The sequence below is a fragment of the Pogona vitticeps genome, chromosome 12, assembly GCF_051106095.1.
Source record: "Pogona vitticeps strain Pit_001003342236 chromosome 12, PviZW2.1, whole genome shotgun sequence".
Lineage (NCBI taxonomy): Eukaryota > Metazoa > Chordata > Lepidosauria > Squamata > Agamidae > Pogona > Pogona vitticeps.
Genome location: NC_135794.1, coordinates 1438675 through 1466146, shown reverse-complemented (window position 1 = coordinate 1466146; position 27472 = coordinate 1438675). Strand labels below are relative to the sequence as shown.

The window sequence follows — 27472 nt, the reverse complement described above, 5'->3', positions numbered from 1 at the left end:
TCTGTGCCCAGTGTGGTCACAGCCATGCAGGATCCTGCGCAACAAACAGGCCAGGATGCTGGCAGTTGGCAAGTCTTTGGGTCTGAGTTCCAAATCCGAATCGGAGTCTTGGTTCTCAAACCCCAAGTCGCTGTTAAAAACAAGCTTTTCCCCCAGAAAAAAAGGGAGGAGGTAGCTACCAAACACTATTAAAACGGATACAAAATAAATCAAAAGCAGATTAAGCACAGCATTAAATGGGGGCGGAATGTTGAAACCAGAATATTTTGAGCCATTGAAACCAGAAATTAAAGACTGCTTCAAAAGGCAGTTTTAAAAACTAAAAGTCAGGTGGCTTTGAGAAGCTCAACCACAGCCCAACTTCCTTCCTAGGAGTGAAGGTGTAATGACTGAGGTGCCACCACAGAGAAGGCCCCTACCTGTGTTTCCACCAGTCTCCAAGCCTACTGAGATCTTCATAGGTCAGCACCAGCAGTTTGGATCCAGTTGAGAAGCAAAAGGGAAGCCAGCACCCTTGCATCAGGAACTGTGGTTTTTGGGTTGGTTTTATTTTTATTTTTATTTATTTATTTATTTATTTTTGAAGCTTGAGCCTGATGACAATCTCGCTGATATCTGGGCTGCTAAAGTCATCAGCCGGGATTGTTATTGTACCCCTGAGACGGTGTAGCAGAGATAGCTGTGCTTTCCAAAGAAAATGAATGACTTCACTTCCTAATTTTTAAAAATGGGTTTTGGAGTGTTGTATTTTCTTTCTCTTTTGCTTGGCCTCTGAAGCCGCCTGCCTTGAATGGGGGCATATGAAATGCATACATTAAGGGGTGGGAGGGGATGTGCAACACAGAGCCAGACGTGGGGACACTTGCCCATTCTGATCTCTGTTCCCGATGGTCACCTCTCATTTTATTTTAAAACGAGGGGGACCAAGCCACTCATTTGTGTTTTCCTCCAGTAGGGGCCAAACAGAATGTCCACGCTGTTAGATGACAGGTTGGGGGGTGAGGGGGTGGGGGAGATGTACAAGTGTACGTTTGTGAGTTTCTATGAAACCATCTCAGCTATACAGGTCTGTGGAGCCCCAGAAGCCAGCTAAGCGTCTGCTCAGCCCAGAGTCATGACTGCTTCCTTGACCTAATGAGACCACCAAGAGTAATCGGTGCTTAACAAGCACTTAGGCCTTTAACCAAAAAAAAAAAGTATTTGTTTACAAAGCAGATCTGGTTAAAGGCTTTCCCCAACTGGCCACTTTCCAGATGTGCTAGCCTAAACGTCCCATCGCTCTTTGCCCTTTCTGCGGAACATGAACTGGGGATGGTTTTGATCACGGAAAGAGGTTGGAGTGGAACGCTGGAGTGCTTGCAGAACATTCGTCCATTTATCTCAATATCGCTAAACCTGGGATCCCCAGAGGTTCTTGGACTACAGCTCCCAGAAATCCTGGCCAGCACAGCTGGTGGCAAAGGCTTCTGGGAGTTTCAACCCAAGAACATCTGGGGGACTCCACTGGGCTAACTCTGGCTCCTGCAAGGAGGTGACCTCTGGGTTTCTTGGTCTGCCATTCCCAATGTCTTCAGCCAGCCAGGGTGGGTGGGATTGTTGGCCAACAGATGAAGTCACCAGTTTAGGGAAGACTGGTTTAGAACCAGAACCCTTTAAAAAAATCACATCTGCTCCCACACCGTTCTGTCCCTTTGCTCTAGGCTTCAGATGAAGCTCTGATCCTACACCTACTTAGAGGTAGGGTCGCAGCTTCTGCAGGAGGACATCCTGGAGGATTCAAGCCTATGTTCAGACAAAGACAGTTGCCGTTTGGATCTGTTCTCGCAGGCGCCAAAATGTCTCGAGTCTCTGTGGAGCTCTGCTCATATAAGACCAAAAGAAAGAGAACACGCCAGGCAGCAAACGATTATAAATTCTCAACCCTTATCTGTGCTGAGAGAAATCTAATTTCTTCTGCAGAACCCTGCAGACATTTCTCCTCGCAGACTCTTGTTCTCTCCATTGTGGTTAAAACCCAAAGCTGACAAGATATACTGTCATGTGTACCTTTGCCTCCATACTTTTTTAGGGCTTTAAAACAGATATTTCTAGCCAGTAATTCCCAGCAGTTCTTTAGAAAAGCACAACCGATAGTGAGGGGTTGTGGAAGATGCCGTCCATAACCATCGGGAGGACCACCATTGCGCTCCTGAGAATCAGCCCATGGAGCATCCCCAGATTAACCATTAAGCCAAATAAGCACATAGCTTGGTTATTGTTTTGTATTAATTTTTTGCTTCTGTATTTTGAGGGGTTAAGGTTAAGGATAAAAAGAGCTGCTGGTCTTTTAGATCCATGGCCTGTGCACTAGATGTGCAAGCCAGAGAAATGACAGCCACTGTTAAAAACATCCAAAAGGGGTTTTAAGATCTTGTTTGAGCTTTTCAGTTTACAAATTCTCGCAAAATCTGTCAAAGCATGAAAGCACAAGATTTGGCTTGAAGCCAGTAATTTGACTATGTATGATTTTGTGTACGATATGTGGCTCTCTTTTTTTTTTGCCACATGCTATACAATTAAGTCATCATATTTTCATGCATATATTGTGCACCTTCTACATTCTTTTTTTCAAACCTTGGGGCCCGCTGCACATTATATTCCTAGAGGGTGCCATCATCTTTTCGATGCTTAGGGTCTCTAAAGGAGTTGTAGTCCAAGAACATCTGGGGACCCCAGGTTGGGAAACACTGCTTTGGCCAAACCGAAGGCCCTCAAAGTTGAGTAAAAGCCCTGCACTTAAATCCAATTGCTGAACCATCTAGAGTAAACCCATAAGATCAATGAATTTTATGCAAGGGTCGATTTTATTTCTTCTTTGGGGGAGGGGTCCTGTTTCTTCCTGGAGCTCTTTTTAGCATTAGCTGTTTGTATCCTGCAGCCCACCTGTCTCCCCCAAAAAGTCACCTTTTGGTTCGTGGGAAAGTCTCAATTGTTGATGGCAATCCAGTCACTGTTTGGACTCCCAACAGGTGGTGCTTGTTGAAGGCCATTGTAAAGAACGGACATGCTCCAGGGACCAATTAATCAAATTGCTCTTTATCCGGAATAGAAGCAGTTGAGGTTTCATATGGCTGACATTTTTGGAACAGCTGTGCTGCCTTGTAGCAACGCGGGAGAGGAGAGGGAGAGACTGTCCATTCATAGGGGAACAACATAACAGCACCTGGGCGAACCGTTTAAACCAGAGGCTGTCCGTTTTGTGCTTTTATCTCAAGAAGAATGAACGCTCCACTGAGCCTTTATTTCTTTGAAATGTGTCCAGTTACCTGTGAGATATTCTCTCCCAGACCCAGGTTCCCAGAGCTGCCTTTGGAACTCTTGAGGGGTGTATTTCTGCCCAAGGAAATCTCCATTTTTGAGCTGAAGTATCCAGGCAAAATAAATTGTGGAAACTTAAGTATATTGCATCTACTTGAACAACCATTTTGATGGTCAGGGTTGCAGTGCTGATGAATTAAGATCCTGTTTTAAATGTGTATTTGATGTGAAACCTTTCTGTCTGTGTGTCTGCGTCTGGGAAGAATGCAAAAAAAAAAAATCTTGCTAAATTTCTCAGTTTTATCAAGACAGGTTGCCTTGGGACTTTGAAACAGCAAAATGTGTCTACACAGAAGGTTGTGTCTTTTTCCCTTTGTGAAGCAAAACACCCACAAACTGCAAACCCTGGCTGGTTGATTTAAAAAAAAATGCAAATGACTTACTCAGAGCTTTTGATTTGTAGAAATCTGCAAATACAACTACAGTATAATGATGGTTTATGTGCTTAAAAACAACAACAAACAAACTGTCTTGTAAAGTCTGCAAAAACGTCTCTTGGAAGTGCCAGAACTCTTGATGAAATGGACCATAAAAGCTTCCCCATCCAACGGGGAGGAGGAAGACTTTTGGATTTCTCATTTTCATGTAAGAAGAAGACAGGCAAGAATTTGGGAAGACAGAATTCGAACATTTTCCCCTCCCATTTCTAGAAACCTGCCAGTTTACGCCTGAGTGACAGACAGGACGTCATGAAGTCACCAGCGTAGGATCTTTTTGGTGGGAAAAGGACGGGCCAACTGGAGCCGTTTACCACAGCTGCCTCAGTAAAGGCACCAAGTAACCTTGGGGTGTGTGTGTGGGGGGGGACGTATCACAATGTTTGCCATTTGCTATGGGCTTTCCTTTTTGGCTACTAGTTATGTGATTTATTGATACGCTAATGATGCTCTTTTTAAAGAGTTCAAAATGAAGAATTAACGAGTTGCAAAAGACGTAGTTACCCATTAATTACTTTTTTTCTCTCTGACAAGGGTCTAATGGAGTCACATTTGAAGTATGGCATCAGAGCAAGGGAAATCGAAGTTACTCTGTTGGTATGATGTGTGTCTTTTAAAAGTAAATTTTATGGCGATATTTAAAGGCATTTTGTGAGGAAGTGGACTGTTTTCTGGTCCATCTTAAGGAATCTGCATCTATGAACTTTGAATTTTAGGTCCTGCACAATGGAGGCATAGAACGCAAGATCTTGTCCAGGGGGGCTACCACATTCAAGATGGAGCTTGCCTCCATCTTGAATGTGATAACCCCCCTGGACAAGATGGCTACCCTGTCACCTCTCAGCCTTCTTTTCCCCAGGCTAAACGTACGTCATTCTCTCAACCATTCCTCATAGTGTTTGGTTTTCAGACGCTTGATCATCACCTCTGGACACATTCCAGCTCCTTGATATTTTTCTCGAACTGGGTTGCCCAGAACTGGACACAGAATAGGACCATCTGGCCATGCTAGCTCCGTTGAAGCAACTTGCAGCGGCATCAATCCAGTTGCCGAAGACTTGCTTATTTTTCAGCACAATGTGGTTCACTCTGTCCTTCATGAGGACCCGCTTCATGAGGAGATTTTTCCCTGCGGTGGCTGGTGTCTATAGCATTTCGTTTTGAAACGGGGTTTTATGGAATGTGTAGCCTGCATAATTAACTTGTAAACCGCCCAGAGAGTGCTTGAAGCGCTATGGGACGGTATATAAGCAGCCCGCTTTGCTTTTGCTTTTATTTGTGGGCTCTGAGAGAACCAATGTGCCAGGAAACCCAGAATCGCCTCAGTGGCTGCTTCTGTTTCTTCTCTGTGCGCATGCACACAGCCCCTTCCTTGACCCTTTGCTTATCCACTCCCACCACTTTGTATTTTCTCACTTTGCTTAGATTATATTAGCATCTTGGGTTACTCGCTAGTGTACAGAAGAGGCCCAGAGATGCTTGTTAATTTCGTCCTTCATGGTGAACTGAAAACGATGAGGCAACCCTGAGTGGGACTGCCTTTTATGGATGAAATTTTCATCTGCAAAGCTGGGAGCTCGTTTTGGGGGTGGGGGAGAGAGAGAATGAGAGAAGGGAAGGCTCTCTGCTCTGTCAGCATTTTGGGAGTGCAAATGCATTCAATTCAGCACCTATTGGTGGAAAGAACAATTAGCCGTTCTATCCAGCGTGATTGCAAAATTGCACGGTTAAAATGCGTTGCTTTCTCGAGCTGCTCCTTCACGGGTGGAAGTGCGCCGCGCAGGTTTATGGTTGACAAGACTGAAGGACATCTCCTTGCGGTCGGGAAGTGTGTTTTTAACCAACCTTCGGAGAGAGAAGCCTGGCTTTGGGGTTACGCCTGCTTGCTCAGCCTCCTCCAGCAGGGATTGGAATGTGGGCTCTCCCTCGAACCTCGAAAGAGATTGGGTTGAAATTTGGTATGCCGAGGCAAGACACAATGCTCTACTATAGACAGTCAGTCAGACAGACAGACAGACAGACAGACAGACAGACAGACAGACAGACAGACAGACAGATAGATAGATAGATAGATAGATAGATAGATAGATAGATAGATAGATAGATAGATAGATAGATAGATAGATAGATAGGCTTTCTATCCCATAATCTTTCTCCCCAAAAGGTGACCCAAGGCTCACTAGTTCCATGGGGAAGGACGGGATGACACCTACATAATGGAAACTGGAACAGGTTTCTAGAGCAAAACAAACTGAGACGGCAAATATATAAAGTGTATTTTAGTATCATTTTAAATTCTACCTCAGTCTGCTTTCAGAGATGTACAAACAGCTGAAGCAAAAGCATCATTTGCTTTTAACACACACACACACACACACACACCCGGGTCCTTTTAAGGAGAATGTTAGGGTAAAAATATTATTTTATAAATAAATAAATAAATTTTTAAAAGGGTGCTGGTTCTCACCACCTCATAGGGCTTAAAAACACTCTCTGGGCAATTTATAATTGAATTATGCAGGCTCCAGACTGTTGCTGTCCAACCCCACCCCCACCCCCACCCTGGTGAGCTGGGCACTCCATTGGCCAACCTTGGAAGGATCGAAAGCCGGCTACCTGGGAATTCGACCCAGGTCATGAGCCGTTCCAGCTGCAGAACTGCAGTTCAACCACGGTCCCACAAGGCTGGGATAGGATCTTTCCCTGAAAGTCTGGCTCTCCTAATGACACTTTGATGTGTCTGCTTGGCCCCTTCATGTTTTTGGAAGAGGGACGTTCTCTTGGTGATGGGATCCCTGTCTAATGGAGAGGCAGAAAAACACACGAAACCACTTCCAGTAGACGAGTCAAAGTGGAAGTGACGGCAGCCCGCTTGAATCAGACCAAAGCTGGGCCTGCCTAGCGTTCTCTTCGTGCCGTGGCCTCTGGAGCGTCCACCAGCAGGACGCGAAGGTGGCTCTACCCTCAGTTTTGCATTCCCCATTAAAAGAAACAGAGAGGCACCTTCCTTCTGATCTATCACTATCCTGAATAGTTGCTGCCGATAGCCTCCAACCGCCATAAAGTTATCCGATCTCCTTTTCAACCGGTCACATTGGCAGCCATCACTGCATCATGTGGCGGTGAGTTCCACAGAGGACTCTAAGTGCACTACTAATTGGAGGAACTGCAGCCTTAATCTCTTTCTGCGTAGGTTGGGCCCAGGAGGACAGGACAGGGGCCCGCCCGGAGTTTGAGGACACCTGTGGCATACGTCACCCTGATCTCTGGGCATCAAGGATGGCACGGGTTACTCAGCTCTGCAGGTGAAACGCGAGGGACCCTTTCTCTGGCTGTGGGCTACAGCCTTCCTTTTAATATTGGGGACTGGGACAACTGGTTTTCCAGAGGCCCAGTGAAAGGAGTGTGGGAGACAGAGGCGGGGGGGGGCTTTGCTATCAGTGTTGCTCTCTCATTTTTGAACGTATGTCGGAAATCCTTTCTCAGCTAAAAAAAAAAAAGTTCCCTCCAGGCGCACAATGTACAAAGCCGATTCTTGACACTTGACTACGCACAGTATTGGTGGAATTATGGAAATGGAAAGAAAGATAACATTGTTGAGATTCTGGAAAGCCGTGCTCGGGCTGCGCTCCGAACCACAGCGAGAAATCCTCAACGTAGTCCGTGAGCCAACAATGGGGTTTTTGTGCAGAGGTTGGTCGCCTCCGGCTGTGGCCCTTGGCCAAGATGACACGGATCCTTGCCGGAGACGTCCCATCACAGTCCCATCTGGTCGCAAGCCGAGAGGACTTAGAGAGGGCTCCTAGGAGGGTGACTTTACTTTCATCATTTGCTTGGTTTGGGGGGAGAGAGATTAGGGAGAAATACAGTGTGACCTCTCTAATGTGTGATACTGTAATTTAATTATGTGCCATCAAGTTGCTTTCAGTTTGGATTTTTGAAGCAATTGGCTGTTCAGGGAGTGGTTTACTATTCCTGCTGCTTCCGTCCCATTGACTTTCTGTTGCTTGAGTGGGGATTTGAACACAGTTCTTTTGAGTGCTGGTCTGGCACTCTATCCTCTATACCACATGGGCTCCTGTGTAACCACTTGTCTAACTTGTTATAATTATGGTAGTCGTTGTAATGGACAAAGGGGCTACTCCTTAAGTTGCTGTGGGGAGGAACATGAGTGTGTTTGCATGGCCACGGGAATTTCATGATAAATGGAAGCTCTTGAGTTTGACTGGCTGGACTGCTGTGATGTCATAGAAGGGCAGTAAAGGCCAGCGAGAGATCTGTTCGCCTCCTGTTGGTTGGGTTGCCAGGAAAGGACAGGAGAGGAAGGTGGGAGAAGTAAGGATCTGAACTGGCCTCCCAATTTCAGAAGTGAAGCAGGGTGGATCACACTCGGAGGGTGCTTAGATTTCCAGGCAGGGGGAGGAAAGAAAGCCCAGGACAGCGAGTCAGAGCTGGCCCTACCGGGCTTGAAAGCCAAGAGTTGATTCAGTGTAAAGCCACACGGAGCCTGAAAATGACAGCAGGCTGAGGGTCTCGGAAAGGGAATGAGAAAAAGGATTATTCAAAATTATGGAGGTAGGTGGAGAAAGCAAGATAGGATTGGTCTAGAAAATAAACTTCTTTTGATGGTGATGGGCTGGGGGACAGGAGACTAAGAATGGCGGAGGTTAAAGGGGGGGGGAACCCCAACAACCATGGCATTTGCATATGGGTTTTAACTCACCCGCTCTGTCATTGGCCGTCAGCCTTTGCCTAATTAGAGATTCCTTGTGCGTTGTGTCATGGAACCATTGATCTGCAAGAAATTAAGTTCTGCACGTCTATCTCCGATGGATGGCCTCCCAACGAAAGCGTTCCAGCTCAGCCAGACAGTCTTTGGCAAAGAATATAATGATAAATGACTCTTTTCAGTAAAAATCACCGACAGCCATGTTTAAAATAAGTTGTCAGGGTGGTGTTCGTGCAGTGTAGAGAGAAAGCACAGTGAAGGAACAGGTGGGGAGAATCCTGAGCTAAACAGCATGAAAACTGACAGCTTTCAGCAGGGACCTTAACCACATGAGAAGTTCAGCCTTCTTCGTTGCCACTTCGTTGCAAGAGGTACCAGTGGGTAGGACTGGGGGAATTTGAAGATTAGCTGTAACACAGAGGCTGGGAAACTTGGGCCTGGGGGCAAACTTTGCCCCCCCTCAGGTTGCCATCTGGCTCCCTGGTATTTTGAGATGACCACCTTCCCTTCCTTGTGGCCACCATCATAGGGTGGTTTCCCAGCTTTCAGGCAAGATTTATTTCCCACTCCTCCTCAGAACATTAAAATACTTCTCCAACATCTTATTTAGAGGCAGTAAGATGCTTAAGCAGTATTTTTGGTCCTACTCTTTGGCCTTTGGCACCACCTGCCACAAGAAGATGCCCCCGGGAACATCTCTGAAATTAAAGAGGTGTCCCAAAAGAGGTGTCCCATCCTTCTTAGAATATATTAGACCAGACCCCTGTCCACCATTGGGTGCGTAGGTGTGTAAAAGGCTGTTTTGGTTTGCATTTTTTTTTTCAATTTTAACGACCCACTTCCTGCAATTTTGCCTTCTGATCCAGCTGAGGTGTTTCCAAGAGAATCAGAGAATCAGAGAATAGAATCATAGAATAATGGAGTTGGAAGGGGCCTCTAAGGCTATTGAGTCCAAGCCCCCACTCAATTCAGGAATCAAAATCAAAATACATCTGACAGATGGCTGTTCCATTTTCTCTTGAATGCTTCCACTCCTGTTGGAGCTTGCACCAGCTCCCTCAGAGGCCGCCGGTTCCATTGTCGTACTGCTCTAACAGTTAGGAAGTTTTTCCTGATATTCTGCCTCAATCTGGCTTCCTGTCATTTAAGCCCATTCTTACCTTTCCTGCCCTCTGGGAGGATGGAGGGTAGATCCTGCCCGTCCTTGGTTGGTTCTCGCCTGCACATCAAAAGCATTGGTGCTTTTATTTATTTTTCTCCTGCTCTGAGTGACTTTCCCCTTGCAGGAACTTTTGCTGTCTTAGAATCGCCAGCATCTCTGAGGCAAACAGTATTTTGAAAAAAGAAAGAAACCATAAGCAGCAATATAATTTTTACACTCTGGCCTACGTCCGGCTGAAGTCACTGTTTGGAAGCGCTCCTGGCCTGGAGAAAGGAGCGAGGGTTCCGTCATGCAGAGCGGATAGGGTGCAACTTCTCAAGTTACTCATCAGTCCAAATAATTGATAACTACGTTCAAGGCCTGCTTCCACCTTCCTGCTTGTCATGTGATGGGGCTTTCTTTCTCCTTAGAATGGTCGTATCTTTCTGGGGATGAGTTCTTCCGTTGCCAGATTCCTGTCCAGCCTCTCGTCTTCTGTCTTCCTCCTCCTCGGCTGATCCGACTTGGCATCAGTCCCCCTCTGTTGTCATATCCACAAAAATGTTGAAGGGAAGCGTTATTAGGAGCCTTACTCCCACCCACCCACCCCAGTTTTTCATGTCGTAAGCTTACCCAGTTCTGTGGAGGTTAGTGGACTTGTTTCACAAGGTGCCGTATAACTGTTTGGAGAGAGCAGGGAGAGGGAGCCCCGAACTGTGGACTTGAAGCAGCTAGTCCTCATTGTGCTGGCCAACCAGCTTTGCTTTGCTCCATGACTTCACACAGGCAAGGAGCCAAAGTGAATGATCGTGCAGGGCTTTTCTTGGCTGAACAGCTATCGGGACGAGAACCCCGGATGCAACGGATAACAGCCTGTTCTCTGGAGCCGGGGGCTGCTTTTGCAGATATACCCGTTTATTTCTGGCTGTCTCCATGCCACTCTATTTCCAGCTGGAGACGGATTATTCTCGGGGCCCCGCTTCCTTGAAACCATCCTTGGCAAAGAAGCCTCTTCTGGAGTCAGGAGTATATTTACCCTCCTTTTCTTAGATTTCAGGATACCTATGTTAGCCTCACTGCCTTCTAAATCAGGGGTTCCCAACCTTGGGTCCCCAGATATTCTTCCACTACAACTCCCAGAAATCCTGCCCGGCCCAACTCATGGTGGAGGTTTCTGGGAGTTGCAGTCCCAAGAACATCTGGACACTCAAGGTTGGGAACCGTTGTCCCAGTTCAATACCATTCAACTGTTGGACCTTCAGATGTGCTGGATTTCCAACTCCCAGATGCCTGAGTCAACGTGATCAACGGAGAGAGATTTAGGGGTGGAGCGTGGAGCCCAAAACATCCAAAGGTTAAGAACCACCGTCTTCATTCATTCCTACCCCTTGGGAGAGCAGGGAGCCCAATAGGGTCTACCATGACCTCCACTTCCCTACCACTGAAGCCCCTTCAGTTGGTGGTGTCCTCGTCTACAAGACGTCCCTACAAGACATTGTACATGAGCTGCTGTTGCCTCATGTGCAGCGTGGAGAATCGCATGGATGGCTTTCCCCCCCAAAAAAGGGGGTGCCACAGCCCAGTGGCAGAGCCTCTGCTAGAGTCCAGTCTCTTGCATCGGAGGCTGGCTTCGTTTGTTGGCTTTGACTTCTTCCTTGATGGGTTTCAGGTCCGTGAGGTGGCCAGAGAGTCCCTGGGAGGCAGGAAGGGCTTGTCTGAGGTGGAGAAAATGTGGGTCTGCAGATGCTTTTAAGCTTCCTCAGCATCCTTCATCCTTCCTATACCGGCTAGGGGTGATGGGAGTTGTAGTCCAACAACATCTGGAGCCACATGTTCAGCAGTGCTGTTACGCCAGGTGGTTGAACATCCTTCCTGAAAGCAGGCAGCTACCAGGCAAGAAGGACCAAGCTTTCTCAGCTGGATCATTTTTATGTTGGTTCAGCTTTGCCAGTGCATTTATGGAGTCCATGAGCAGCAGAAACGTGAGTTCTCGCAAGAAAGGACCTGCTCCCTGGGCGCTTAGTCTAAGACTACCTTTTGTGCGCGCGCAGCCCCTGGGAGAGATGGTATTAATGGAGTTCCAGTAATCTTTTCCCCCACGAGATTGCATGCTTAGCATCAGCGCTGTAACCAGCGTCTGCATTGCTGGGCAGACAGAAATAGCTTTGCAACCCGAGACTCGCTGGGCTGTACCCCCTCGGACAGCCGCTACGTCTACTTTTGCAACAGCAGGTCTGAAATCCTCCAAGCAGGGAAGAAAGCGGAGTTTGCAAAGTAAAAAAAAAAGTCATCCAGCAGGATTTTTTTTTAAAAAAAGCAAGAATCATTTGATCGACGGAGACTGTGGTTGGATTGAGGGCCCCAGGCTGCTCTGCTGAAGCCACAGGTGCATCTCATGCCAGGAAAACGTCTTAACTTGGCAGCCGTGCGGCGGAAATAATCGATCGGATCAATGGGTGGACATTTATCCCTCGGGATCGTCTCTAGTCCAATGATGGTGTTGGGTTCTTTTGCTTCCTCGGGGATGAATTCCCGGCGCTGTCCTGGGTTTTGATAGAGGTATGTGCCAAATGGGAGCGCAGATTTAGACATTCCCTCCTCGCCATGAGATACTGCGTTACCACGGCGTGACGAGCAGCATGCTAATCAGGCAATGAAGTGCTGGGCGTGTAGGTATGCGTGAAATATCACACAAGGGCTGAATGGCCTATTCAATGGCAGAAAAAAGTGGGGGGGCTCTCATTCAGCTTGCATTTCCTGGCTGGGGTGGAGATGTTGATCCATCTCACGGCTGTCCAAGCGGTCGGGTGGTTCGGGGGGGGGCACTTAGCACGTACGACTGTGTGTCTCTCTCCACTCCCTTCCTCCTTCCCCCCCCCCGACCCCCTCTAAATTCCTCCTGGGCGATTAAGTTCTTCTTGTGGATTAATTCTGTATTAAGGCTGCGGCGCAGACGAGTTCGGCTCTGGGCAGACGCGGCGTGCCGGTGTTTGGCCGTCGCTGCTCAGGAGAGAATTTGCTGGGGGTGGGTGGGAATTCCCTGAAAACTTTCTTGTGGATAAGACGCTCCAAGCTGAGCTGAAGTGCTTGCTTTGGGACCTAATTCTTGAGATGTTGTTGAAGGGGGCAGACGGATCAGCTCCCATGGGGTACAACAACCCACGGGGAAGTTCCCTGGAATATGGAGACAAAGGAGCAAGATCTGGTCCTGGGCAAGGCATGGGCAGACCTTGTTATTTTTCCTCTCTGCGTACCGAGGGCTGGAGCGTGAAGGCAGCACCCCCTTGCTTTCCCAAGCAGAATGGGAAAAGCGCTAAAGGATGTTACATGGGATTTCGGATCTGATAACGGAGCTGGAACATATGCCCTTGTGAGCAGGCATTCTGTGCTTTGTCCCTTCTGTGCTATATCCCTTCTTCATAGGGGGCTGAAGTGTATGCCAGAATCAAAGAATGGTGCCTTACGTACACCAGACTCCCGTTTTAATGGCCTGGCTCTGTCTTGCAGTGACAGATGATTCTAGTAACCGATTTGGAGCAGGTTCATGAAAAAAATGCCATGGAGATAGCTAGCATCCCTGCCAGGAGCCATTGTATTCTCTGAACAGCACCCATTGTGGAAATGGCACGGGGCTGAGATCTCGTTGAGGGAATAAATGGGAGTTTGAGCCATGCCTCTTCTGATTGCATCGGGGACCTCTCGGGATCAATGTTCCTAGATGCGCGCATGTATGCACACAACGGCACCATATGCAAAGTGTGGTGTGAAAATGTTTCTGGTCTAAAGTTTTGTCTGCCCACACTACGCTTTTATTTGGTGATGTATCTTTTCACAGGAGGAAATTGGTGGCCATACCATAAAGTGGTACAGCCCAGACTCGGAATATGATGAACAGCCACCGGGTTGTTCGTTTGCCTTGATTTAGGCTGCCTTGATCCAAGGAGATCCCCTCAACTGAGTCATTCTGAGAGCCCGCACCAAAGCAAGACAAAGCTCTTTCCCCATCCAGGTCTTTGCAATTGGTACAAAATGCCTCTGGGCGAAACTGGGGCCCTTTCCTCCGAGAAGCACAGAAGGCCTGGCTGAGCGTTTAGCAAGAGACCAACAAATGCTTCCGGGCTCCTAGCGGTCTGTGAAACAGAGAAAGGGACACCATCCTTTTGTGTAAATGGCATTATTTGCAGGAAAGTGTTGTACACACGTTTTGCTTGGTTCATCACACTCGTGTGAAAAAGCTGCTAGAAATCCGAAGGAGAGGATTCTCGGGAGCATTGTTGTGTTGTCCTGGGCTGTCAGGTTGCTTCCAAGTTTTGACTACCCTTCCAGGGTTTCAGAGCTTTATAGGATGGTCAAGGAGTAGCTTACCATTGCCAGCCGACAGTAAGCTTCCGTAGCCAGTCGGGGATTTGAAACCAAGTCTGCTGGGTCCTAGTTGACATTCTGTCCACTACACCGCCCGGGCTTTCCCTGCAGACAGCAGGAGTGGGTGTATTTTGATAGGTGAATGATAGATTGCAAAATTAGGGGCCAAATTACACACTCCTTTTCCAGGCATCTAAGCTTGAAGGTAATAGCTATCGGAATAACATTGTACACATCCTTTAATTGGGATCCCAGAACAAGAAGAGAGAGAGAAAGAGAGAGAGAGAGAGAGAGTTTCCCTCTCTCAGCGACTGCTAGCCGTGTGTGGGGGAAAGGGGTCTGGTTCCCCACCTGGTTGCAGAGAAAAGAGAAGTTCCGTTTTTCCTTGCAGCTGAAACCAGTTTCTCCACAACGTGTCGATGTGGAATTGGTTCAGATTTGTGTCAGGACTGGGTCATGTGTGTCAGGGCTTGTTTTTGTAAAAGAGAAGTTCCGTTTTTCCTTGCAGCTGAAACCAGTTTCTCCACAACGTGTCGATGTGGAATTGGTTCAGATTTGTGTCAGGACTGGGTCATGTGTGTCAGGGCTTGTTTTTGTAAGGGGACGAGGCTTAGCGTTTTATTTTCATGCCATGCAAAGAGGCTGGAATGGCCCACCACTGTTGTCTTTTACCGTTTGGAAAAGCTTCGAGGCAGCCGGCCTCCAAGGGCAAAGGAACGGAACGCTTCCTACTGTGCAAAAACGGGTGATGCTCTTCCAGGGACGGCCGTTAGTGGCGATGCTGGGGAGGGGAATTTCCTCCAAGGCGGAGATGGGGGCCCCCAACTACCTCTCCCGCAAACATGGTGGCCCCAAAGATCCCTTTATCAAATGTGGCACCTTTTTATCCCATGTGTTTCTGTTAAATTGTCTCCATGCCAGTTTTACAAGAGGTTAAGACAATGCAAGAGATCATGTGTAGCCAGCCAGGCTGTGAATCCAGCCGAAGTCTCAAGGAAATGGCTGGGTTTCCTTGGGCCTCCAGCTGGGGAGACCCCTCTCTAGTCCAGCGGGTGAAAGAGAGAGAGAGAGAGAGAGAGAAAGAGCCCGATTTGATCCTTGGCTTTGTTGTGTTTGAGGCAGCATCTTGTTTTGTTACTGAAATAGGAAGCGACCACGTTGCCCGTCTGTTTACTAAATTACAGCTGCTGTGGGTGGTAAAAACGTCCCTTGGGACCACATGTTTCATGGATTAATGGCTGAGCTCTCATCATCTCCTCCTGACTCCTAAATGGCGACAGGAGTTTGCAAGCTCAGCAGGAAGGGGCTTGCTTGCACGTTGCACAGCTGACGATTGTTTAGATGGCCGCGCAGGAAATCCACGTTGCCCTCTTTCTTACCTGCACACAGAGGCAGACCCCCACCCACCCACACGCCTGATTTTACAGTGGTTGCACGGGGGGGGGGGTCTGCCTTGTGACATCACACAAGGGCTCCCCCTGGTCTCACGTTGTCTACCGAGGCACTTCGGGGCTGGAACGATGATGAACGTCAACGGCCAGGATTTCCCCTCTTTCCTCCAGTGGCATTCGCCCCTCCAGCCACAGCCCGGGTCGTTGCCGAAACAGCCAGAGACAGCCAGTCCGCCTCCCATTTACTAAACTCCAGCTGTGCAGAGCCGTGAAGGCACCCTTGGGGACCCAACCCGTCATCTATACATGCCTAAATACCGCCAGCGAAGGGGATGATTCATCCGGGTCCACCTACACATGGCTCATTAAATGAGCCAGGCTTTCTTGAGCCTCTGCCCTTGCGGACGGAGTTTCTCCAGGGTCTCCTCCTCCTCCTCCTCCTGACAGGCCGGCAGTTCCTTTTTGGACAATGAGCATAAACTAGTTTAAAACGGGCCACTATGCTGGAATTCGTTATCTTTTGAGTCCTTCAAAAAGGTTTTTTTGGAAACCCAGCCCTGATCAAATGCTTTTAAAAAGCAGTGTTCTTGGATCGAGGTGTGGACTAACATGGATGTTCAGGAGACCTGGAGGTATTGCTGGATTTCATGCTGCAGAACAAAACAAACTTGCTCCTTATGCGTTGCTGTTGTTACATGCCTATGGCGATCCTATAAATATGTGATCCTCAAAAAGTCCCTGTCCTCAACAGCCCTGCTCAGTTCTTGTAGATTCAAGCCTGGGGGAGTCTTGGAGCTGGTCCTCCTCCTTTCCTGCTGCCTCTCCACCTTTCCCAACATTCTCGTCTCTTCCAGGGAATCCTGCCTTCTCAGGATGAGACCAAAGCAAGACAGTCTCAGCTTCAACGTTTTTGCCTCCAGAGACTCGAGTTCAGGCGTGATTTGATCTAAGACAAGAGAGCTCAGGGTCCTTTTCTGGAGAGAAAGGCGAGATAGAAATATTTTTAAATAAAGAAATAAATTTAAATGAAAGCTTAGCCTGTGCGGAGGTTGCAAATGCATTAACGTTGAAGTTGCTACTTCTTGCATTAAAGTGGGAAGCAAACGAAGGGATGTCTCTAATTGTTTGAGAACAACACTCCTGGGAAGTAGCATATTAATGTTACTTTTTGTGTGTAACCTTCAAAAGATTACAGACCTATGTTTGGCCCACCTCCCGTTTAACACACAAGTGTGGCTTTTAACATTGGCATGTTAATTCTAACTGATTTCCAAGCAGAGGTCCGGAAGGCCAAACTTGAGTAAGCTGCTGTTGTTGTTTAGTCATGCCCGACTCTTCGTGACCCCCCTGAACCAGAGCACGCCAGGCCCTCCTGTCTTCCACTGCCTCCCAGAGTTTGGTACCAAATTCCTGTTGGTCACTTTGATGACACTGTCCGTCCATCTTGTCCTCTGTCGTCCCCTTCTCCTCTTGCCTTCACACTTTGCCAACATCAGGGTCTTTTCCAGGGAGTCTTCTCTTTTCATGAGGTGGCCAAAGGATTGGAGCCTCAGCTTCAGGATCTGTCCTTCCAGTGAGCACTCAGGGTTGATTTCCTTCAAAATGGATAGGTTTGTTCTCCTTGCAGTCCAGGAGACTCTCAAGAGTCTCCTCCAGCACCACAATTCAAAAGCATCCATTCTTCGGCAGCCAGCCTTCTTTATGGTCCAGCTCTCACTTCCATGCATCGCTACTGGAAAAACCATAGCTTTGACTATGCGGTGATGTCTCTGCTTTTTAAGATGCTGTCGAGGTTTGTCATTGCTTTCCTCCCAAGAAGCAGGCGTCTAATAATAATCTTAGAACTCCAAAGCTGGATTCTTGAGTCTAGCCCTAGTCAAGGAGGCACAGTGGGGGAATTGAATTCCCAACCAAGTCCTAAACCACCAAGCTATCAGAAGGCCAAGCTCCAGAAGCTACCCAGTGGAAGGTGTCTTGATGTGGACGTCATTGGGGAAGCTGCACACATCTGAGTAGGCTTGGCTTTTGAGGGGCCACTCTTACCTCCCCTGTACATTTTTTTACCCTGCACTTCTAGTGCAATTGTATTTGAGTTGGAAAGACCTTCTACCATCACCGCCACCCATCATCTGTAGCAGCCTCTTCCGGAGAGCACTTACTTGTTGAGTTAACGTAGTTGTTGTAAAAGCCATGATCTGCGATGCAAAGTAGGCACTAGGGGATGATTGCCCGTGGTGGCTTTCGGATTGTCCTGTCCTCTGTGTCCTGTTTTGGAAACTGCATCTCTCTTTTAGACCGGCTGGGAATGTGGTGTGAAGTTTTAATTGCATCTTTTGTGTGTCTTAGATGAAGGCTTTGACCCCCCCCCCTTCCAAGTGCTGTCACTTTGCTTAGGACATGGGTGTAATTATCTCCGCTGGTGTAAGCCACATGGCCAGATTCTCTGCCTCCTCCTCCTCCTCCTCCTCCCCAGGGTATATCAATGAACAGAGCAAAACAACCAAGTTAATGGGTTAACTTTGGTCAGGCAGGCTAGTAATGGACCCCTTGCACCGGTCAGAATTGGGTCCTTTCGCATCCATATGTTTGAATTCATTTAGCAGAAGCTGTAGAGTGTTTTTCTTATCCATTAGCTATATTGATGTGGGTTTTTTTCTTGAAATCAATATGAAGTCCCGTGCTATATGTTAAAAGGCTGTATCTTTCCTCTTGGGGAAGGCTTGAATGCATCACTTCTTTTGAAGACCTGCTTATCAGACACGGCAAGTAATAACCGCTGATGGCTCCATCTATCCATCCAGAGCGGTCCCAGGGTGTGCCAGCAGGGAAACGGCCTCCCAAATTCCGTAACATGTCCCGTGTCAGGAACCTGAGAATGGGAGGCACCGGGGCAGCCTCAGACCTAACTGTGCCTGGTTCCTTGGTCCAAGGTTGTGCTAAATCCGGGGACTCTGAAAATCCTCTATCAGTGCATCGTTTTCTGGCTCCTCCTATCTCCTGGGTGTGCCGAAGAGGCGTCTTTTGTCGTGTTGGAAGGCAGAGCGGTGGTTGTTGCGCTACCTCTGCTCCTGGTTGTCCCTCCTCCTATTTATGGCCTTGGTAGCGCTGAGCCAAAAGTGTGCCCGTTTGTCCCCATGTATCGGAAAGCAACAAAGCACATCGTCCTTGGTGGCTTTTGGCACCAACTGCTTTGCAGATGTTTTTTTGCATCTCTGTTTTTGTTTTTTTGGGTGATCCCTGATAGGTTAGGATCCTTGAAGAGCGGAATAATGTAGGAGGAGCCATCCCTGGGATTAGAGTAGGAAGCAGATGGCCCTGCATGATCAGCAACTAGAGCTGGACAGCTACACATTTGAAGACGTTGTTGGACTACAGCCCCCTTGATCCCTCATCTGTTTTATCTGCAACTTCCAAGCAACTTAATGGCAAAGATTGGGAAGTTTGCTTTTTGGACTACAGCTCCCAGAATCCCCAGCTGGCCTTTTCAAGCTCTGACTGATGGTTCTTGTAGTAACATTTCCAAGCACAGAGTAACGGTTGTTACAGTTCAACAGCATATGGAGGGCCAGCGTTGCCTTCTCTTGTGCTAGGGAACCATGCTTTAGAACAGGGTTCCCAAACGGTGATCCTTCCTGCAGAGTGATTTTTGACAGTATTTTCAATTCTCTTTTTACTTCTTTCCCAGCCATAGCTAATTTCTGCTTGGAGGTGATCTTACAGGATACTCTGGTAGTGAAACGGAATAAATTAAAATGCTCCTTCTTTTTCCTATATTGCACCGAACAGCCAACCAGATAGCAATACATTATCAGAACAAGAATACTAACCCATGTTTTGAAATGAAAATATTGACTTTGACATATTTTTCCCCCTGCACTAGAGAACAGAACAAATCACACAAATGTGATTCCCCCCCACCCCTGAATTGCTTGGTTCTTCACACCCTTCATGCTGCTGCTCCTGTAAAAATGTGCCTTGCATCCTCAGCCTGATGCTGCAGCTGCTGTACATTAGCCAGAAGGCAGTTCTGCTTTCATGTGCAGGTTTTACGGCAAGGCCTGGCAGAAAATCCTTTTGAAAGGAAGTCCCGTCCACCCCCTCCCTCTTTTTTCCCCCCTTCCAGTTAGACAAGAATTCTAAATGAGTCTGCCTTGATCAATTTCAAGTGCTCTGAGCAAATTACTGGATGCCCTCGGTTCTCGTGGGATTTGCTGTACCAACAGCTAACCGTCCAGTTCCTCCCCTCCCTGCGAATAAGCAGTGAACTTGCTCATGTCTTGGCTTTGCTTTCTGTTCTACAACATGCCGGTTGGGCTCCTTGCCCTTGCGATGCGTTCCTCTCCCAGTTCTCAGAAGGAGTTCTTTCCCATCCCTTGCTATTGACCCCCTTTTAAATGAAGAGGCCAGTGACTCGACTGTGGCATATTCTGTATGTAAAGTATGCGCTCCACCACAGAATATGGGTTGGCTGGGAGAAGGACCTCGGGAACTCTGTGCAGTGCGTAGATCGAACCCCAGGAAACCTCCCTTGCCTGACGGAGCCCTTAGGCGTTCAAAATCAAAGTACTTAAGTTCTGGGATAGAGATGAGAGGATGAGAGACACATGTCTCTTTTGATATTGGACGAAAGGGTTGATGTGGCTACATCCACTTGGGAAGGGATGTCCAGTCACAACACGGCATTTTGGAGCACAGCAAGGAAAATTACGGAAAGAATAACAGGCTTAGTATTTGGACCCGCTTGTGCTTCTGATCATTTGTGCTCAGGTTGGGAACATCTCTGCGAGTCCAAGGGGCTAATTTCCCATTCAGGCACATCCTTGGGAAGGGAGACACATCCCAGCTGGAAAGAGGGCCAAAGAAAAAAAGGGGCAGAGTCGAAAACACCAGCATATTTTAGTTTTAAAGTCCTTGCAGATTTTAAAATGCAAGGGTGGGAAAGCTGTGTAGATGCTGAGGAATGACCCACAAGATCTCACGAGGGAGGAAAAACTCAGCATGGCTATCTGAGGAATTGCAGAACGGTGTTTTGTCCCTTGGTGAGTCCGGTTTCCAACTCAGATTAAGTGAAAGAAATGCCGTTTTAAGTTTCATGAGCTCATTTTTGGGTGGAATCACCGAGGTTGGAATGAGCAGTGAAAAAACAATAGCCAAAGAATGTTATCTGTTTGTTTGTTTTTTAAAATAGCCAAATGGAAAAATAAATTTAACTTTTAATTTGTATTGGAGAAAAGAAAGAAGATAATAATTTGGCATTTTTTAAAAAAATTCAGACCTGAGTTTTTCTTATTAATTACTGACAGAATAAAGCACACACACCTTAGAGATACAGTTCTCATATTTAAGTTTATTTTCATGAATTTATCGCCACCGGTCTGCACCCCATGGAATGCACAAATGAGCTTGTATTGTGTAGAAGATTGTAAGAAAATACATGCAGAAGAGGGTGGAGAATGAGGAGCGAGTGTCAAAGGCTTAATTGGCTAAAAGATCTGAAGTGAAACCATAAGAATGAGGATAGAGATGTTCTCTACTGTAGGGGCTTGAATACTTAATGAAACCACTTGACTGTGAAGATGCTTTTAATGGAGGAGCGTCCTTTGCAAAGAGAGAGTAATTTTGCAAAAGGCTGGTTGCCCCCTGCAGGGGGGGGATGTCCCAAGGATATTTGCTGCCTGAGGCACGGATAGAAAGGATGCTTCCATCTCATTTGGTCTGTAAACGCTGATTAGGGTGGTAATCAGAATTTTGCCCACAAAGAAGCAATGGCAACTGTACAGCTATGTATTTCTGTAGCCAGTGCCCGTGGAATTGCAATGTTTGCTCTCCTGTTCTTCTGCTACAGCCCTCCGCGATGCCAAACAGCTGCTTCTGGAGGGTTTCCTAAGACTTCCAGAGCACAATGGCTAGGGTGGGGTGGGTATCAGAGGCAGAAGAGGCTGCTGACTCTTGACGCGAACAGAAATATGCCAGGATAAGGCTGCCGCGAGTCACTAGTTGTGCTGGCTCCATGGCGTGCCCATTTTTTAGGCAGAAACCCTAAGTTGGAGAGGGCTGTTGCCCATTTGTCTTGGTTTCTTTTTGTGGGCTCTTTGTCAGCAGCAATGAGCAGGTAGGTTTCCCACTTAGGGATGTCGAGTCTGGCATGGCAGGGGTGTTCTTACCATCTGACCATGAAGTACAACTTGTCTTGGCTTGCCGTTTTGCGGTAACATGGCAAAACAAGAGTATAACTCAGGCACAAGTTGGATTCAGATTTAGCTTGAAGCCTCTGCTTCTACGCTAGTTTCAGGTGGTTTGCTCTGTTGACTTCAGAGGTTGCAGTGGGAATGACCAGTAGGCCTCCCTGCTTGCTTTGGAGGAATCCCACCAAATGCAACTGGGTTTCCTTTGGAGTCAGAGCACCTGTGTTTGGGTCGTACATCTTTTGCCAAGCAGCGGTTTTCATTTGTATGCAACCCGAGACAGAAAAACAGGCAAGGGAGCTGGGGCTTCATAGAGTTGTGGATCCTACTTTTCATCAAAAGATAAATGGGGGGTGCGCATGCGTTTATATGAAAGTCTGCTCTGCCACGCAGAGTAGACCTTTGGTCTAGGTGGGCGGGGTAGAAATCTAATAAAATAAATAAATAAATAAATAAATAAATAAATAAAGGTGGCTTCACAAGAAATTGTATTTGAACCATTGGATAGCTCAGTGGTTTAGGTAAGGTTGGCCGTTTGATTCCTCCCCCCCCCATGTTGCCTTCTTGGCAGGGGATGGGCTAGATGATCCGCAGGGTCCCTTCCTGCTCTGCAGTTTTAAAATTATGATGATGATGAAAAGAGGTATATACCTTCTTCTGGATCTCCTTAAACATTTCCAAAGCGGGTGGCCCATGAAATAGGTCAGAAAGCACAACATTTCTTTAAGAATTAATGTAGGCTCTTGTGCATTTCTTTTTCTTCCCCTCCTCTTTCCTTTCTGTGTCCAAAATGCAAGCTGTTTCCCATTTAATGGATGAAATGCTCTGCTTGAGACAACACACCCAAAACATTACTAATTTGTTTGCTTAGAATAAAATCCCAGTGACTCGGGAATGTTATGCATTCCGTTTCCCCTTTCCCCCCCCATCACCCCTCTGTTACAGACAAATAAAAGTGAATGGTGTTCTGGTTTTCTCTCCGTGGGGTGTAAAGATGCTCCCCTCAGTGTGGTGTGGTAGAGCCACAACAGGAACATGATAATAATGGGATTCTTGAGGAATGTTTCCTCTGGGCTGGTCCAGGCTGCTACATGCTCTTAATCTCAGATGTTGGTCATCACCAGCTTTGACTTCCTTGCAGCAGTAACGTAGGCCTGGCCTTGCACAGTTACAAAGAGGCAGAGGGAGGGAGGGAAAAGCAGAGCTTTGAGGCTGAACAAGGGCAGAACATAAGGGCTTCTGGGCCTGGGATATCCGGGAAAGGAGAGATGCCTCAGCAGGGTCGGAAGAGCCACCACGATGCCTCAGAAATGCCCCAGGTTCTGCTCTCGAGCATTTCCAAATAAGAAGATTCCCGGCACCAGATGATGAGAAAGGACAGGAACCTTCCTGCTTCAATCCCGGCAGTCTGCGTGCCCTATAAAAACAATTTCTGCCCAAACCCCAGCTGTCAGACCTGAGAATATACTAAAGGAGGTGGACCCAGAGGGTCACCGTTTCCTCTCTTTCTAAGTACGATAGTTCTAAAAAAGTAACTTTTCCAAGATGCGAACCCTAACCCCTTTTAGAATGAGACCCAGTTTGGGTCCAATCTGATGGGACACACGGTTGATTATCCCAACTGGTCTTTCCGTTATCCCCGATCACTGATCGGAAAGAACAGCGGCCGTTCCTTGCTTGCAGGGAGCAGCGCTTGGCCAAGATTCTCCGTGGGCTCAGTGGGCAACGTACCTGCAGGCTGGGTTAGGCTTTCAGCGCGAAGGCCGTTCCCACCTCTAACAGAAATGCCTCCAGATTTTACAGGGGCGGTTTCTTATGAACAGGGACTTCTCATTCATTTTATAATCTTTTTATAATCATTTTATAAGAGCCTCGTGGCGCAGTGGTTAAAACGCTGTACTGCAGCTAAAACTGTGCTCACGACCTGGGGTTCAAATCCCAGGTAGCCGGCTCAAGGTTGACTCAGCCTTCCATCCTTCCGAGGTCGGTAAAATGAGTACCCAGCTTGCTTGGGGGGGGGGGCAATGTGTAGCCTTTATAATTAAAATTGTAAACCGCCCGGAGAGTACTTGTAGCGCTATGGGGCGGTATATAAGTCCAATAAATAAATAAATAAATAAATAAATAATCAGGACAGGCACCATCTTGAATTTTTTCGCATGGAAGATCTGTGCCGCAGAAGGTGGAGCAGGACGAAGTCTTTGATTTGCACCGAGCCCCAACATCTGTGGCCTCAGAGCATCCAACAGGACTCTCTCTGCACAGACCTGAGCAAACCTCTGCTGTCAGAGCCGGTTACAGGAACGTTCTTCAAACCCCCAATTACTTTGCTTATTTCCGAGCCCAGTGCTTCGTCTCTAAGGCCAATTTAAAAAGTTAAGCCACCTCATTTTTGGCAGAAGCTGATTTGTCTGAAGCTCGTTTGGCTTTCGTTCCAGGACCTAACCTTGCATAAGCTGAAACAGTTGGACGGTATGTCTCTTTCTTAACGGGTGCATCTCTATTAGCATGCCATTTTAAGAGCATTTGCCATCCTCTAGTGGCTTCCTTCCCCCCCCCCCTTGCACATCTCGGAGAAATGATATAAAATATTTACTCCCTCTATTGATTTTAATGTTGCTGCTTCCCTTTTGGACTAATCAAAGTGGCAGGGATTTTAATCATGGTCTTCTGTGCAGCTGCTTTATTTTATGGCAGAAATAAATGTCCCCTTTCCAAAATGCACATCGCGTTTCCTTCATTTCCTGCAACAGAAGCAAATTAAAAAAACATTGTTTGATGGGGAAGACATGATTGGCTTTCTGCTGTGAGGAGCAACACTGAGGAAGAACCCCATTACTGTGGGTCCCCACCTCTCTCTTGTGAGAACAGGGTACTGAATTAAAGTGTGTATAGGTGTGAAAGCTGGACGGTGAAGAAAACTGATAGAAAAAAAAAAGGTTGATTCATTCAAAGTCCTGTTGGAGCAGAGCCATGTGGTGTCCAGAAGGATAAGAGAATTCTAGATCACGTCCTGCCTGTCTGAACTCTCTCTGGAAATAGGATGGCTAAAGTGAGGGTCTTGTATGAAGCAGAGAAGACAAGACAATAATGCTAGGAAAAGTTGAAGGCAGCAGGAAAAGAGGAAGACTGAACCTGAGATGGATTCGTCTGCGAGGAAGCCACAGACTTGAGTTTGCAAGAGCCGAGCAGGCCTGCAAATGAACGGAGTGTTTGGACATAGAGGTCATCTAATTCAGAAACAAATTGACAGCACATCACAACCAGAAGTTGACACCTGAATGCTGCTGAGCAAAGCATTTCTCCGGTGTTGTGAAATGAACAGAGTAAACCCAAGACTGAGAAATTTGGACTAATACTGCACAGATATTTTTGGCGGATACTGTGATACTTCTTTAACAAAAACCCCAGGCAGGAATGTTCCTTATGGGCTTCCACTCCCTCGCGAGTTATGCCGAGCCTCTTCCATTTCTGGCCCTCCTTACCACCACCTTCTCTGGGGGGGTGGGGGGAATCCATCACCATTCCCAGCTTCCTGGGTGGGAAGCAGAGACTGAATTTAGATCTAAAAAGCTCTTAATGCAACAAGGCCTTCCGAGACCCGGAAGGGCAAGCGAACATCTTGTAGCGTCCAGGCGCTGGTGTCCCTCCTCCATATACTGTACAATTGCAACATTTCCTAGAGACATCTATTAACACCACAGATTTGAAGGGATCGTCCCGTTCTGGCTGCAGAAAATGACGACTGTGGCTTCTTGTGTCGAATCTGTTCTTTCCTGCAGCGTCAGGAGAAGCTGATGACGGTTTGAAGAGATGGGGGAAGGCGACTGACGGCCAGTTTGAAAGGTTACTTTATCAACCTCACAATTTCAAACATGGGTGTCGGTTATGTGTGTCTTCATTCATTTTGGACCTGCCTTTCTTGCGCCTGCAAGAAAACCATTGTGTGAAACAGTTGAGATTTGAAATGCATGCAGATTTGATGGATAGCCTTCTGCTAATGGGTCAGGGTGAGGCTTAGGGTAGCCCCTAAGTACCTTTGGCTGAGTCAAGAGTGTTCTTGGTTGCTAGGGATTCTGGGGTTTGTAGTCCAAAAAAGCTGGAGATTTTTCTGAGGTCTGGTTGTGAGCTGCCAAATCCAGTGAGCATTCAGCCTTCCTGCTAGCGACAGCTGAGAGAGAGAGAGTCTCTCTTATGGAAGTCTCCCGCTGGCTGGTACATGCGTTCCTAGAGCACTGTCTGTCATTGACAGAAGCTTGGCGGCCTTCCCTACTGCTTTACATCTGCTGAATTCTTGCCCTTAGATGCGGCTCTGCTGCCGTGGCTGGGAAAGGGTTGAGTCTCTGCTGCCAGGATCACATACTGTTCAGGGCAAGGGTGTTCCAAAGATAAAACCCCAGCTTGCTTCTCTGCAGGCGTCCCGGGCTGCAAGCCTGCTTTTAATAAATCTTAGACCTTCAGACCAGGGAAAGAAAGGGACCCTATGGATTGTCAAGTCCAAATTTTGAACACCATGTAAGAACTAATAACAAATAATGGTCATTGAATAAGAATATAGATTTGTTCTGAGGTTCCGTGCACCTTTTTTTAAAAGCTTTCAGGCAGAATTTCATACCTATGATGATAAATAATTATCTGTTGACTATTGTCGCTTTATTCTATAACCGCCATTTTTAACCTTCTGTAACTTTGTTTTGAGTGTAATTAATTAATTAATTAATTAATTGTATTTTTGTTCATTTGTTTAAAATATTTCTGTGCCACCTTTCTCCCCAAAAGGACCCAAGGCAGGCATACATTTTTACCATGCTCTTTGATTGCTTGTAAACTGCCCAGAGTGGCCACGGGTCAGATGGATGACATCCATATATCTATTATTTTTATTATAACTGCTGGAAATATTATCTCCATCTCTGCCACCTTCCCTAATGTACATATACAGAGCAAATAATTTTGGCATGTTTGGAATGGAAATTCACCTCTACATTTTGTACTGTTTGTTGAGCTGGCAAAAATCTTATGGTCATTTTGGCTGCATTTTTGCATGCCGGGAAGGGAAACTTTTAAAATACTTTGCAATGCTGGTTCCGTGTCTAGTCGCGCTGGCCAGGTGACCACAGAAAACTGTCTTCGGACAAACGCTGGCTCTTGCAGCTTGGAAACGGGGATGAGCACCGCGCCCTAGAGTCGGACACGACTGGACAAAAATTTCAAGGGGAACCTTTACCTAATGCTGGTTAGTTTTACAAACTGTTAACTAGAGATCAGTAGGAAGGTGTTCTACAGTTTTAGACAAGTTACTCCCCTGCCCAAAGAGGTTTATCCCACCCTACACTTGGGGTCTCTCCCTGGCTACCTGTCAGCATTCCCACAGTGAGGGTGGTGGATCCCCTTCCTTCCGCCCACTCACATCCATTTCTGCTCAGAATTCCTTTCTTCTTATGAACTAAAGATGCTGTAGAATTTGTCCATTAAAAAAAAATAGGGCACACCCCATATATTTTTTTCTCCTTGGGAACTTTTATGGTGCCCAAGAATGAACAGCGTGGGCTGGCCGGAGTTGAACTTATCCGGATGTGGCCTTTTGGGGTTTCGTTCCAAACTCCTCTTCCTTCCAAAACCGAAATGTATTCGAGCCTTTAAAATAAAATTGACTCTCTGTGAAAAGTGAAAGATTCGCTAGCGAACGGTTGATGGACCTAAACAGTGGGTGTAAAGATGCCTTTGGCCAAACTCTGGAGGCCTCTTGTTGAAAGAAACCAGACAGCTTTGAAAACATAATGCATTTGGAAATCATGCGTTTTTTCTCTCCATTTCTGCACCACTCCCTAGCTTCAGATTCCAAACATATTTACACTTAATTTTGCTGG

At 47.0% G+C, this 27472-nt stretch overlaps 1 protein-coding gene across 5 annotated transcripts in view; it reads left to right on the top strand.

Moving 5' to 3' along the window:
• Nucleotides 1–27472, top strand: part of TLN2 (talin 2) — a 116116-nt gene that overhangs the window by 8791 nt on the left and 79853 nt on the right. Inside the window, exon 1 of one of the 5 annotated variants that reach the window (XM_078381212.1) lies at nt 45–12223. The exons of the other annotated variants lie outside the window; for them this stretch is intronic. The gene's annotated coding sequence lies outside the window, so the exon portion shown is untranslated. Of the gene's footprint in view, nt 1–44; nt 12224–27472 lie in introns of those variants that run through there. 5 annotated transcript variants of the gene reach the window in all.